The sequence below is a fragment of the Nelumbo nucifera genome, chromosome 1 (genome assembly GCF_055504915.1).
Source record: "Nelumbo nucifera cultivar China Antique chromosome 1, China Antique-T2T, whole genome shotgun sequence".
Lineage (NCBI taxonomy): Eukaryota > Viridiplantae > Streptophyta > Magnoliopsida > Proteales > Nelumbonaceae > Nelumbo > Nelumbo nucifera.
This window is the reverse complement of record NC_142649.1, coordinates 124,674,718-124,689,076: the sequence shown is the minus strand read 5'-3', so window position 1 is coordinate 124,689,076 and position 14,359 is coordinate 124,674,718. Positions and strand designations below refer to the sequence as shown.

The 14,359-nt window shown below is 41.3% G+C and overlaps 1 non-coding gene across 1 annotated transcript; it reads left to right on the top strand.

The window, feature by feature from the left end:
• Positions 1–8,376: 8,376 nt before the first annotated feature.
• LOC148803776 (small nucleolar RNA R71) lies at positions 8,377–8,483 on the top strand. Its single transcript, XR_016081739.1, has one exon. It is a non-coding gene; the product is annotated as a small nucleolar RNA R71 (small nucleolar RNA).
• The last annotated feature ends 5,876 nt before the right edge of the window (positions 8,484–14,359 follow it).

Sequence of the window (14,359 nt, the reverse complement as noted above, 5' to 3'; positions counted from 1 at the left end):
GCAGTAATAAAACAAACAATTAATCCTTACATACATGTACATCAATCTATACACCAACTAAACAAGGAAAAAAACAACACCGACACAAAATATAATAACAGGGATAAGTATGACCGAAAGTATACCCAAGAAACCATATACATATTTTAGAAAAATAACAGGGATAAGTATGATGCAAGACCAGCAAGGACAAGAGAAATAATATAGAAATGTGATGTGTAGTTTGGAGATGATCGCATTCACCATTGCAGCTCTAAATTTATTGTCTCTAATAAGGAAAATTTTTGCCTCTCTATCATTCTGTCCCAAATATCCAAAGACAGCATTAAGAGCCTCATTTGTAAATCCTTCCACTATCATCACCTCAATCGATGAACGACTAAGAAAGTCTTCTTCGGTTCTAAGTTTAGAGTAGAAGCAATCTTCAGCATTGTCTTATTCATTTCAGAAATAATACCAATGAAGCCATCATGTCCATTCTTCTTTGTTCCATGAACCCGCTTTTTAGTAGTGGATGTTGATGCTGATCCACCTTGTGTAGTTGATTGTTTGTGCATGAAACTTCCACCACCTTCATCATCATCCCCTTCAACATCTTCAATCATTTCTACTCCAGTTTGTGCCATGTTGCTTGTGGCTTGGTCATTTCCCAGAACCACTTGCATCAAGTCATTCATTTCCATTACTCGCCCCTTCACAGCAACAACACTTGGATTTGCCTATATAAAAGAAAAAGAAATGATAATATTAATAACATGAATAAGAGATAAATCACCATGTATTCTTCCCACACCACAACATCTGCCTTAATATGTTTTTTGCCTCATTCCAACCAAATCCACTCACTTCAATATAAATGGGCTTTAGAGTTCTCATCCTACTTTTTATATGTGCACTTCTCAGATCCACACCAAATTTGTCTTGCATGTCTTTGCAAACAGATGTATTAAGTTGTGGGCTTAAATGACTTGCCCACACGATTTCCCAACGCAACTTGATCTATTAAGAGCCCAATCAAGGCTTTATCCATGGCATCTGTCCACCTAAGTTGTCGAATCCTCTCAGGTTTAAACTTGTTGTCATTCACAGAAAGGACCACCCTTGGTACCTTCTGAAAGTACCTACTTATAGTCTCCTGGGATGGATCAAACCGTGCATGGATTGTACTATTACACAGATTATGCCCAATAGTGTGCAAAAAATGACTACTTGTTATTCAACTAATAAGTATACCGTTGGATGAAGACCGCCATGCTCATTAAGCAACTGACATGAACTAGTAAAGAAAGATCTTCACATCCTAATAAATGTACCGTTTAGATTACACTAGCAAGTGCACTAGCCGATCAAGTAATATACTGATGAGTAGAGTATCGTTCCCACAGGGATTAATCCAATAACTACTAGTACCAGATCTACCTTATGTTATCTGACAGTCCGTTCCTAATTAACGAGCTATCCTAGGTATTCTCGGATTATACCACCTCAAGGAATTAGAGAAAGTGCTTCACGAAAATGCTAGCAGAACCGACTCAGCAATTATATCATTAAGTTATCCAATCGAAGTTGATTTCAACTATGGGTTGGCTATTTCCTAATTGCATGAGCAACCTCTTTCGAGCACATACCCAACTATCTACGAGCAACAACTCTTATATTTCTATCAAGAATTTAATTGCTATAGATGCATTAAAGACAAGGAAATCGAAAGAAGTCAATTCTTGATGAATGAATGCCAAACGAATCATGCAAATTATCTCTAAGATACATTCAATCCATCTTCTTGATCAATTGATCTGATTTCCTAAACCCTTTTTCAAGCGATTTAAGTAATCCAAGAAACAAGAGTAGTTTGGCCAAAATTACTCTTATTATCGAAAACCCTAATCAAGAAATCCCAAGACTGGATCACTATCAATCGGATTAGCTTAAAAGATTAATTATAGATCAGAATTCACATCAATCATGGTTCACATAGTAGAAAGAAAGAAAGATTCAAACAAAGAAAACCCTAGTTGAACTTAGGTTACCGAAATCGCTGAATTAAAGAAGAAGACAACTCAGAAGTTCTACATCAATCTTCGATCTCCTTTCAATTCTCCTTCGGTAGCCTTCTGATCCTTCTCCTAGCACTTCTCTTTTTCATTCTTGTGTCAAGGGATCGAACCCTAATTTCTCCTTTTTCTTTTTCTTTTATACTCTTTCTTGCAACTTTTGGTTGAGAGTCCTACTCCCTTTCAAACTCTGCTAAAGTCAGCCGCCTCTTGGAGCCTCACATAAGGCTACAGCTGGGCCTCTCTTCTTGCTGGGCCAAAGTGCTCATTTTTCCGCTATATCACCATGTCTTTATGCTATATTAACACTAAATTGTCCCAAATTCCTATTTTCCTAAAATTCTGCTCAATTAGGGTAAACCAATAAGATTTATCATCAAAACCATATATAAAGCAATAAAAATAACGTGTAACATGCATACACATCAAACACCACCACACTTAAGCTTTTGCTTGTCCCCAAGAAAAGATAATACTCATTCCCATCTTTCGCATGAATTTTAGGATGAGAATGCATTAGGTGATCGAAAATCATACGTAAGTATTCTAATTCATTCCCATGACTGGCCACTCTTACCACCTACACAAGAGTGAAGGAAGGGGAGAACATGAGATTCTTCATGCTCCGACATTCAATTCCATTCAATAAGTATTAGTTCCTTGACCGCCATAACTAACCATCACCTCGAGCTTGGTCTTGAGTCCTGTCAATGCACTAAATTGAATGTCCAACTATATTTTTGTCCCCTTGAACCTCATCCATCACTGATTTTTTTTTCGCATGTGAGTGCATTTTATGCTCCATCTCACACGGGTCACAAGCTAGAGGCAGATGACAATACTCATATTCCAAGTTGTTAGTTTTACTATTCAACTTGGAATAGCGGAGTTGGGACTGAACTCATATCATAAACTACTAGTTTTATTATTCAATTCATGACAGTGGAGTAATTCGGACTTTGTCCCTTCTTCTTCTTCTTTTTTCAATTGTTAAAATTAATGCATTAACATTTCATGAAGTTCACTAATGGCTCGAGTGTTCATTAAAACTTCAATCAAGTACACTATACACATGAATAGAGTTAGTGCTGGCCATGATGAAAGTCCTATTCGACTTCCTAATCGTCATGTATTGTGATAAAATTGGATAAATCACAGGAACAAATTCTAGCACTTACAAGTAATTTTCCTCCAATTTCATTGTATTCTCTCTTGGAATTCACCTTATAGACAACAATAATTTTGAGGGGATTACTACTTTATGCAGCCTATCAATGCATTTATGTATTGGGGTGCATGGCTATAGCCTCCCCCACACTTATCATGGACATTGCCCTCAATGTTCATATGGATAGAGTGCAAAGATGGTTTAGCAATGTGGACAGTCAGAATTCAAGCATCTAAGGGGATTGAGAGAACTTCCTTGAAAAGCTTTCGGAAATCTGAAGTGGCTCCTTTGTTTGAACCCTCTAGCTGCTAAGAATCAAAAGAAACTAGGAAGAGAGAATGGCAAGCAACTAAGGATGATCAACTCTCAATGCAATCAAGACCCTAAAATCAGAGAAAAAAATGATACAGAAAGAAAAGAAAGAAAAAAAAACTACTTATCGACATTGGGTTGCCTCCCAATAAGCGCTTGTTTTCTTTTTGAAGCTCGACATTCTAGTGGGATCAATGATCGTCTAAGTATATAGTTGATGGGGCAGGCAATGCTCCATCCACTATATATGGTTTGAGCCGCTGACCATTGACCATAAACGTGCCTTGTGTTAGGTGTGTTACCTCTGCAGCTCCATGAAGGAAAATTTGTGATATGGTGAAAGGTCCGGACCACCTCGATTTTAGCTTACCTGGAAACAACTGAAGGTGTGAATTATATAATAGTACTTGTTGTCCTACCTAAAAGTCACACCTCAATAAATTCTTATCATGCCATCGCTTGGTTCTTTCCTTATATATCTTGGCATTCTCATAGGCTGCAAGTCTGAATTCATCCATCTCAATTAGCTGCATTCGTCTCTGTGCACCAGCGACCTGCAAGTCAAAATTTAATAACTTCAGGGACCAATACACTTTATGTTCAAGTTCAACAAGTAAATGACATGGTTTGCCAAAGACCAACCTATATGGGGACATGCCAATAGGAGTTTTGTATGTAGTCCTATATGCCCACAATGCATCATCTAACTTGACTGACCAGTCCTTCCCTGAAAAGTCTACCGTCTTCTCCAAAATTCTTTTTAATTCCCTATTAGCTAATTCGACTTGGCCACTGGTTTGAGGGTGATATGGGGTTGCTAATTTATGCGTAACACCATATTTTCGCATCAGCCGCTCAAATTGGGTGTTGTAGAAATGAGTTCCCCTATCTCTAATTATGGTGCGAGGTGTGCCGAATCGAGTGAATAGCTTTTTAAGGAATTGGACTACTCTCCTAGAGTCATTTGTGGGTAAAGCCATGGCTTCCACCCATTTGGACACATAGTCAACAACAACTAGGATGTATTTATTTCCAAAAGTATTTGGGAAAGGTTCCATGAAGTCAATACCCCATATATCAAAGATTTCACATATTAATATGTTAGTGAGAGGCATTTTATTCTGTCGAGAGATGTTACCTGTTCTTTGGCATTGCTCACATGCAGACACATACTTGTGAGCATCCTTGAACAAGGTAGGCCAATAGAAACCTGATTGTAACACTTTGGTTGTTGTGCGATTGGCTCCAAAATGGCCTCTTGCTTCTCGGTCATGGCAATATCGGAGTACCGACTCCGTCTCCTAGTCGGGGACACACCTCCGAATGATCTGATCTGCACAAAGCTTATACAAAAAGGGGTCCTCCCATAAATAGTGTTTCACATCAGAGAAGAATTTCTTCCTCTGTTGATATGAAAGATTAGGAGGGGGGACGTTTCTTGCGAGATAGTTGGCAAAATCAGCATACCAAGGGGATGTATCTACCTGAATTGAACTGAGCTGCTCGTCAGGAAATTCCTCTCGAAGGGTGTTGGTCGTCTCCCTTCCAAAATCTAAATCCTCTAACTGGGAGAGATGGTCTGTGGCCAAGTTCTCGGTGCCCTTTTTATCACAAATTTTGACATCAAACTCTTGCAGCAACAGAATCCACCTGATCAGCCTTGGCTTTGCATCATTCTTTGCAAGTAGATCTCTGAGTGCCGAGTGATTTGTATACACAATAACCTTGGACAAGATTAGATACGAGCAAAATTTATCAATAGCACAAATTACCGCTAGTAGTTCCTTTTCCGTCATGGTGTAATTCTGTTGAGCTCCATTCAAGGTCCTGCTAGCATAGTAAATTGGCTAGAAATTTTTGTTCACTCTTTGTCCTAAAACAGCTCCAACTGCTGAATCACTCGCATCGCACATCAACTCAAAAGGGAGTGTCCAATCCGGTGCTACCATGATTGGTGCATTAATCAGCTTATCCTTCAAGATGTTGTATGCTTCTAGGCATTCCTTTTGTTAAAATCGAAGGGTACATCTTTCTGCAATAAATTGCACAATGGCTTAGCTATCTTGGAGAAATCCTTGATGAACCTTCTATAGAATCCTACGTGTCCTAAGAAGCTTCTCACAGACCAGACGAATGTTGGTGGTGGAAACTTCTCAATTGTCTCCACCTTGGCTCTATCAACCTCAATCCCTCTCTGTGAAACCTTGTGTCCAAGTACAATACCTTCTTGCACCATGAAGTGACATTTTTCCCAGTTCAGCACTAGACGGGTTTCTTTACAACGCTTGAGTACCTTTTCCAAGTTATGTAGACATGCATTGAAGGAAAAGCCAAAGACTGAAAAGTCATCCATGAAAATCTCCATAAACTACTCCACCGTATAAAAAAATATAGCCATCATGCACCTCTAGAATGTTGCTGGAGCAATACATAAACCGAATGGCATCCTCCTATAAGCAAAGGTGCCGTAAGGACATGTGAAAGTGGTCTTCTCCTGATCTTCGGGAGAAATCGGTATCTAATTGTACCCCGAGTACCCATCTAGGAAACAATAGAACTCATGACCAGCTAGTCTCTCTAGCATTTGATCGATGAAGGGTAGAGGGAAATGATCCTTGTGTGTGGCTTCGTTTAGTTTTCTGTAATTGATGCACACTCGCCACCCGGTAACCATCCTCATCGGTATGAGTTCATTCTTCGCATTCGGTACCACAGTCATGCCTCCTTTCTTCAGCACTACTTGGACAGGGCTCCCCCATGAGCTATCAGAGATTAGATAGATAATACCTGCGTCTAACAGCTTGATGACCTTTGCCTTCACCACATCTTTCATGTTTGGGTTCAGGCGTCTTTGGGGCTGAACCGTGGGCTTGTTTCCATCCTCCATCAGAATTTTATGAGTGCATATGGATGGATTGATACCCTTGATATCTGCTTTCTTCCAAGCTAGAGCTGTCTTATGTTACCGTAGCACCCGCAACAGTTTTTCCTTTTGCAAAGGGGTCAAGGTGGATGAGATAATCACTGGTAGGGCTGATGGTGCTTCTAAGAAGGCATACTCCAGATGCGGTGGGAATTGTTTCAGCTCAAGGGTGGGCGGCTCTTCGATTGAAGACTTGCTTTTTGGCATCGAGGGTTTATCCAAGTTCTCCAACTTGATGAATCCCTTTCCTTGAAACTGAGGATTGGCATTCGGGTATGCTAACATGCTTTGGATTTCTTCATCTTCTCCCATTATGGCTTCTCCTTCTTCTATGCATAACTCAAGGGGATCGGCCGACAAGTTAACCTAAAAACACCCACCAACCACATAGTCAATGACATCTATCATATAACATGAATCATCACTAAAAGGCGCATGTTTCATAGCATCAGACATTTTAAAAATTACTTCCTGATCTTGAATCCTAAGGCTTAGTTGTCCTTGTTGGACATCAATCATTGTCTTTCCTGTCGCAAGGAAGGGTCGCCCTAGGATAAGTGGGACGTCAACATCCTCTTCCATGTCTAACACTATGAAATCCACGGGAAAAATAAATTTGTCAACCTTAACAAGTACATCTTCTACGATTCCCCTAGGATGCTTGATAGACCTATTAGCTAATTGCAATGCAACTCTAGTGGGTTGGGGTTCACCCAGCCCTAGTTTCTTAAAAACCAAATAGGGGCATCAGATTTATACTAGCTCCTAAATCACACAATGCCTTATTAGTCCTTAAACTACCTATAGTGCAAGGAATAATAAAATTCCCTGGATCTTTAAGTTTCTGAGGCAACTTGTTGAGGAGGATTGCTGAGCATTTTTCATTCAATGCAACTGTAGTCACATCTCTCAGTTTCCTTTTGTTCGCCAAGATTTCCTAAGGAACTTTGCATAATGCAGCATTTGGGCTAAGGCATCTGCAAAAGGAATGTTAATATGCAAACTCTTGAAAATTTCAAGAAACTTACTGAATTCCTTTTCCATTTTGTGTCACTTAAGCTTATTGGGAAATGGCACTTGTGGCATTTGACTTGTCTCTTTCCTTGAATCTGACTGTTCTTCCTCCTTCTTTTTGGTTTCTAGGATTGCGCCCATCTTACCTTCTTCCTTTGTTTTCTTCTCCACCTCTTGCATCTCCTTACCACTCCTCAAGGTAATGGCTTGCACTTGTTCCCATGGATTCGCCTCTGTATTGCTGGGCAAGGCACCTTGGACTCTAGAGGATATCATTTGTGCCAACTACCCCACTTGAGTCTCTAAATTCTTGATCGATGCCTCTTTATTCTGAAATCTGTTTCCGCACTTGATATAAACTTAGTCATCAGCTCCTCGAAATTAGATTTCTTTTCTGGCTGAGCGAAGTTTTGAGGGAGGGGTTTCACCGCATTTTGATTTGACCATGATAGATTGGGGTGATTCCTCCATCCAGGGTTAAAGGCACAAGGATAATGATTACCTTGCTATCTTTGAAGATTCCCTACGAAATCTACTTGCTCAGGGGATTGTATGAACTAATTTCCAACTTGGCATTTGGTGTTGATATGACCTCCCCCACACCATTCATAGGCTATGGCTTGAACATGCAAGGCTGCCAACTGCATTTCATCAATCTTCTTGCTGAGGGCGCCGATTTGTGCAGATAGTGTTGTATAGGTGTCTACATTATGAATGTCGGGTTGTCTCCTAAGTTGGGCTCTCTCGGAATGCCACTGATAATTATTTGTAGCCATTTCCTCAATAAGTGCATGAGCAAGCTCAGGTGTCTTGTTGTTAATTGATCCCCAGCTGCAGCATCCATAATGGTCTTGTTTGCTTCAGTCAATCCATTGTAGAATGTCTGAACTTGGAGCCAGACGGGAAGTCCATGATGAGGGACCTTCCTCAGTAATTCCTTGTAGTGCTCCCATGACTCATATAATGATTCCCCATCCTGCTGAGAGAAAGTGATGATATCATTCCACATCTTTGCAGTCTTGGATGGAGGGAAATACTTGGATAGGAAGCGGTTGGCCATTTCATCCCAAGTAGAGATCGATCCAGTTGGTAGAGATTTCAGCCAAGTCTTAGCCTTGTCCTTCAAAGAGAATGGAAATAATCTGAGCTTCACAGCATCATCACTAACTCCGTTGTGTTTGAATGTGTCACATATCTCCAAGAAGTTGGCGATGTGAGTGTTCGAATCTTCATTAGCTAAGTCGCAGAACTGAACTGTGTTCTGGATCATCTGAATGATTGCCGGTTTGATCACAAAGTTGTTAGCAACTATTGCCGGTCTCACGATGCTCAAGGCTGCCCTAGTGAGGGTTGGCTTAGCATAGTCCATCATAGTTCTTTGCTCAGCCATCTTCGTTATTTCAGCTTTCCCTTGCTTCGAAGCTCTAAGGCGATGGTGGAGAGTTCGTTCAATCTCTGGATCGTAGATGATGCTCTCCTTTCCATTGTTGCGTGTCATATACTGAACAAGTCAAAGTCGTAAAGATACTAATACACACATATCATGAATATATTGTACAAAATCAAATTAACAACAGTAGATGGTTCCTAATATTGTTGTGATAATCCCCGACAACGGCGCCAAAAACTTGATGTGTTTAGATTACACTAGCAAGTGCACTAGCCGATCAAGTAATATGCTGATGAGTAAAGTATCGTTTCCACTGGGATTAATCCAACAACTACTAGTACTAGATCTTCCTTATGTTATCTGACAGTTCGACTAATTTCCTAATTAACGAGCTATCCTAGGTATTCTCGGATTAGACCACCTTAAGGAATTAGAGAAAGTGCTTCACGAAAATGCTAGCAGAACCGATTCAACAATTATATCATTAAGTTATCCAACCGAAGTTGATTTCAGCTATGGATTGGCTATTTCCTAATTGAATGAGTAGCCTCTTCTGAGCACATACCCATCTATCTACGAGCAACAATTCTTATATTTCTATCAAGAATTTAATTGCTATAGATGCATTAAAGACAAGGAAATCGAAGGAAGTCAATTCCTGATGAATGAATGCCAAATGAATCATGCAAATTATCTCTAAGATACATTCAATCCGTCTTCTTGATCAGTTGATCTGATTTCCTAAACCCTTTTTCAAGCGTTTTAAGTAATCCAAGAAACAAGAGCAGTTTGGCCAAAATTACTCTTATTATCGAAAACCCAAATCAAGAAATCCCAAGATTGAATCACTATCAATCGGATTAGGGTAAACCATGTCTTTATGCTCTATTAACCCTAAATTGTCCCAAATTCCTAGTTTCCTGAAATTCAACTCAATTAGGGTAAACCATTAAGAATTATTATCAAAACCATATATAAAGCAATAAAAATAACGTGTAGCATGCACACACATCACTTTGGTACTTACAAATTTCTTCTATAATATACACACATGATTTCAATAATGTCACAACACCTGCAGGTGCTTCTATGTTTCAATTGCAAAAGGGATATTCATCTCCCTATATAGTTTCAGTCGTTCCTTTACACTTATTATTCTTCTTTTCACACATGGTTTCAATAATGTCACAACACCTATAGGTACTTCTTTGTTTCAATTGCAAAAGGGATATTCATCTCCCTGTATGGTTTCATTGCTTCCTTTACACTTATTATTCTTCTTTTGACATGTTATTGTGTTCCCTAAGAAACCTCTAAATGGAGGTTATGAGATACAAGGATTTTTGCCTGGGTCAAACAATGTAAGTTTCTATTTGCATTTTCAATTTTGCCTAGGTCATGCAGGGTTTGTTGAGTTTATCAGAGACTTGCTTGAGATTAACCTAGAGAAGCGGCTAAGTGCAAAGAATGCACTACAACATGCATGATTTTCCCATTTATATGAATGACGCATTTTGGGAAATATCTAGTTCAGCTGGGAGTATGACTTTGATGTTTTTACGTGCTTGAGTGCAGAATTCTAACACTTTGTGTAGGTGTTCCTAAAATCTGCTCTTGATGTTGGATGTTTAATGTATATGTGTATGTACAATTACAAGATTCAAGTCATATGAATAATTGGTTTATAAAAGATTTTCTTTTTTTTTTCCTAACAATATAAGAGAGATGCATGTAGAAGTCCAAAATCTCTTAACAGACCCAAATGCAGATACATGAAATAGAGCCATGTCCTTAAAGTTGAATAACAGAGCTTACTTATGCTATAGAAATAATATACAATAGGCAAGTGTTTGTTTAATTAGAAGACTGATGATGTCCTTTTTGTATCTCTTTGCTTTCAAATATGGAGGTTCTTATTTCTATTTCTTTTCTAGTGAAATATTTTGCTTATTTCTCTAGCATTACCCTTAGAGAATATAAAGAATTTAAAGGCCATTATCCCAATGTTGGACTCAACAATCTAGAGTGGACAATACTAATGGGGGGTAATTTGGTCTTCCAATGATATGACAACACGTGGCATTGCAAAACAGCAAAATGACACCTTGACACCACGTAAGCAGACCCCAGGAGCACTTTAGACACTTCACAACTGCATCAACAACCTTGACACCACCCCGGTAGGCCGAACTGTGAACAACTATGCAAGACCTCAGGTTGGCATAAGAGGCACCCTTCTTCCACTAATCTGACCTATTTCCAGTTAGCAACCTGCCTGATGTGCCAAGCGACCTCCCCCTCAAGTGGGTTATCGCCTCTGAATTCCCCGGGATCACAACACAACGTAGGAAGAGCTATTTATCACCCCACCCACTTTAGGTGGGATCGGATATACATTACCTGCTTACACAGAGTCCACTTCCAGGTGTTCAACCACCTCTGAACCAGATGGGTCGGAGATCTTGGATGCGATTCCTGAGGCTCATTACAGCTTACCTAGGTAGCCATTCGAGCCTGTGACCACTACGCTCATGGAAGCTCACCTATGTATATATGTAGCTATTTGAGCTCGGCTGAAACCGAATTGAGCCGAGCTCGAGTAGCTCGTGAAGAGCTCAACTCGTAGCCACCCCTAGCACCCCAAGATCCCCTCTGTGACTATTAGGCAGTTTACCATGCCCTTGACCCTACTAGGTGTCCATGTCATGCAGAATCCCAACTTCCCTCTGCCCGACATGAACGCGCCTCTCCCACCAGTTCAGTCCTCAGCAGTCCCCATCGGGATTGCTGGGCGCCAGTTCAATGAGTTAATGCAGTATGTCCGTGGGATAAACCTACAGAACAGGACATGGGAATGACACTTTGCCACCCTAGCAGGGATGTAGCAACAACAGTAGCAGCAACGGAAACATTAGCAAGATCATGCCACAGGCAGACTGCCGGTCATAACCAAAACTAGTAGACCAACAACTAGAATCAGAAACCAGGGCCCAACACACCTTATCACTCCAATGACCAGAACTAGGTCCTGATAGAGGAACTAAGCCACAACATCGGCCGGGATTGAAGCCACCAACTCGACCGAGGGGTCTCGGAGAAGGCATCGTTGAGGCACATACCGCACCACAGGAAGGAGTCGCCTCTCTCCGAATGGCAATGAGGAGGCAGAAAGGAAAGAGGAAGAAAAGAAGGAGGTGAGTCAGATCGGAACCTCATCAGCACAGCTAGTGTCCCAAACTTCACCACTAGATGTTGAGATCTTCATGGCCCAACGGTTGAAAGACTTCAAGGCACCTATCTTAGAGTATGGGACAACCGATCCGGTCGACTACCTCAACAACTTCTAGGCCCTGATGCAGCTACACGAGGAAAACGATGGAGCCTTTTCAAGGCCTTCTCGACCACCTTCTGGAACACAACTCGAATGTGGTATTCGGGCCTAGCTGCGGGCTCCATTAAAAGCTGGAACCAGTTTGCCAACCTGTTTACTACACACTTCGCGACAAGCAAGTGGTGCCCGAAGTCAATGACCTCTTGTTGAATGTCGCCCAGCGACTTGATGAGAAACTCTAGGACTACATCAAATGATTCAACCTGGAGCAACTTCAAATTCCCAACCTTAACCCAGTCGTTCAGCTCACTACAGTGGTCAACGGCGTCTTGCATCCCGACTTGCGCTAGGAGGTCGAGTTAAACCCTCTGACCTCTTTGGAGGAGTTCTTCAACAAAGAAACCAAGTTTACGATGGCCAAGGAAGCACTCAGATCATGATTGGATCTGAACGGCAAGCGGAAGAGGTTAGAAGATGAGTCGGGGAGCAGCAAACTACATTAGAAGAATAAGTCACCAAGGCGCAATAGGACCCCTTACAACCATCGTTGTAGGTCACCACAGAGAAGAAACAAGTCTCCGTACAAAAGCAACAAATCCTCAAGTCAATGTTCTCACACCCCTCCCATCCAGAACCATAACTACAACATGCTGAACGCAAAGAGGGGAGACATTCTGATGCAGATCAAGATGGTTGAGTACGTCAGATGGCCACCTCAAATGAGAGGGGACCTTGCCAATAGAAACCCCAACTAATATTGCCACTTTCATCAGGACATCAGCCACGACATTAAGAATTGTCGTAACCTCAAGGACAAAGTTGAGGAGCTGATCCGCCAAGGTTATTTGAAGCTATTCATCAAGCGGGAGGACCAAAACCGACCTGCCAACCAACCAAGAGAAGTGCCATAGTCGAGCAGGACCAGGCTCCCCGAGACCCCCACATGCAGAGCGGCCCATCCATGGTGTTATCAACATGATCGCGGGAGGGTCCATAGTGGCAAGATACAACACCTTAGTGGAAAGAACTCGGTTTAGGAGCTTGAGCATGAGTACTAGAATCCATCAAAACACCCTCGTGTGGAAGAAGTGATTTACTTCACCGAGGATGACGCTCATGGGATCCAATATCCACACAATAATTGCCCTCGTAGTCAAGTTAGTCATAAATGACTTTGAAGTAAAGCATATTCTGGTCGACTCCGAAAGCTCGGCCAATATCATCTTCTTGGAGGCATTTGAGTGAATGGAGCTTGAAAGGAAGGACCTGCAACCAGCCGACGTCCCCCTGGTTGGCTTTAGCGAAGAAGTGGTTTGACCCCTAGACCGAGTGAGAGTGCCAATAACAATGGGATCGGCCCCAAATTCAATACACTTCAATCACGACTTTTTGGTGGTTACGACCCCCTCACCCTACAACACCATTCAAAGCCAACTTATCTTGCACACCCTCCAAGCGATACAGTCAACATCCTACCTGTCAATGAATTTTTCGATAGATTTATCGAGTATGAGTGGTACAAGGTGATTATCTTGAGTCTCACAAGTGCTATGTGGCCACATTGAAGGGGAAGGGAAAACAAGTTGTCGACATCGACTTTGAGCCACCTCCGAACAATGGTATCCAGAGAGTTCGCTCCATGGAGGACACCATTCTTGTGTCAGTGTCAGATATTGACCCTGAGAAGACGATGCAGATTGGAGCTCGCCTCATGGAACTACTACGCTTTGAGATGGTAAGTTTTTTAATTAAAAATATAGATGTTTTTGTTTGGTCGACAGTGAAAATGTCTGGCATAAACCCCTCTTCTATAATTCATAAGCTAAATGTTGACCCCTTGGTCAAACCAGTCTGGCAAACGAAGAGGAACCTGTTAGACAGTTTTGTATGCCCTTAGCTTCAATCAGAATGATGTACATTATGAGTTTATTGTAAATAAATAAAAGTACACATTTGATTCATGTTCCCTTGGTATGTTTCTGTGTAATACTGTTAAACTGGACACTTAATGAGACTAGTGTTAGTTTAGAATGTTCACAGCCAGTGGGTCGGTCTGGGGAGACCTATCCTGATAAGGCTAACAGAGATGTGCCACCAAGTCAGTTGGGGTGGCCGGTCTCAACTACCGGGCTGAGACCCTAGGCACATGTAGTGTAGGATCAATTGA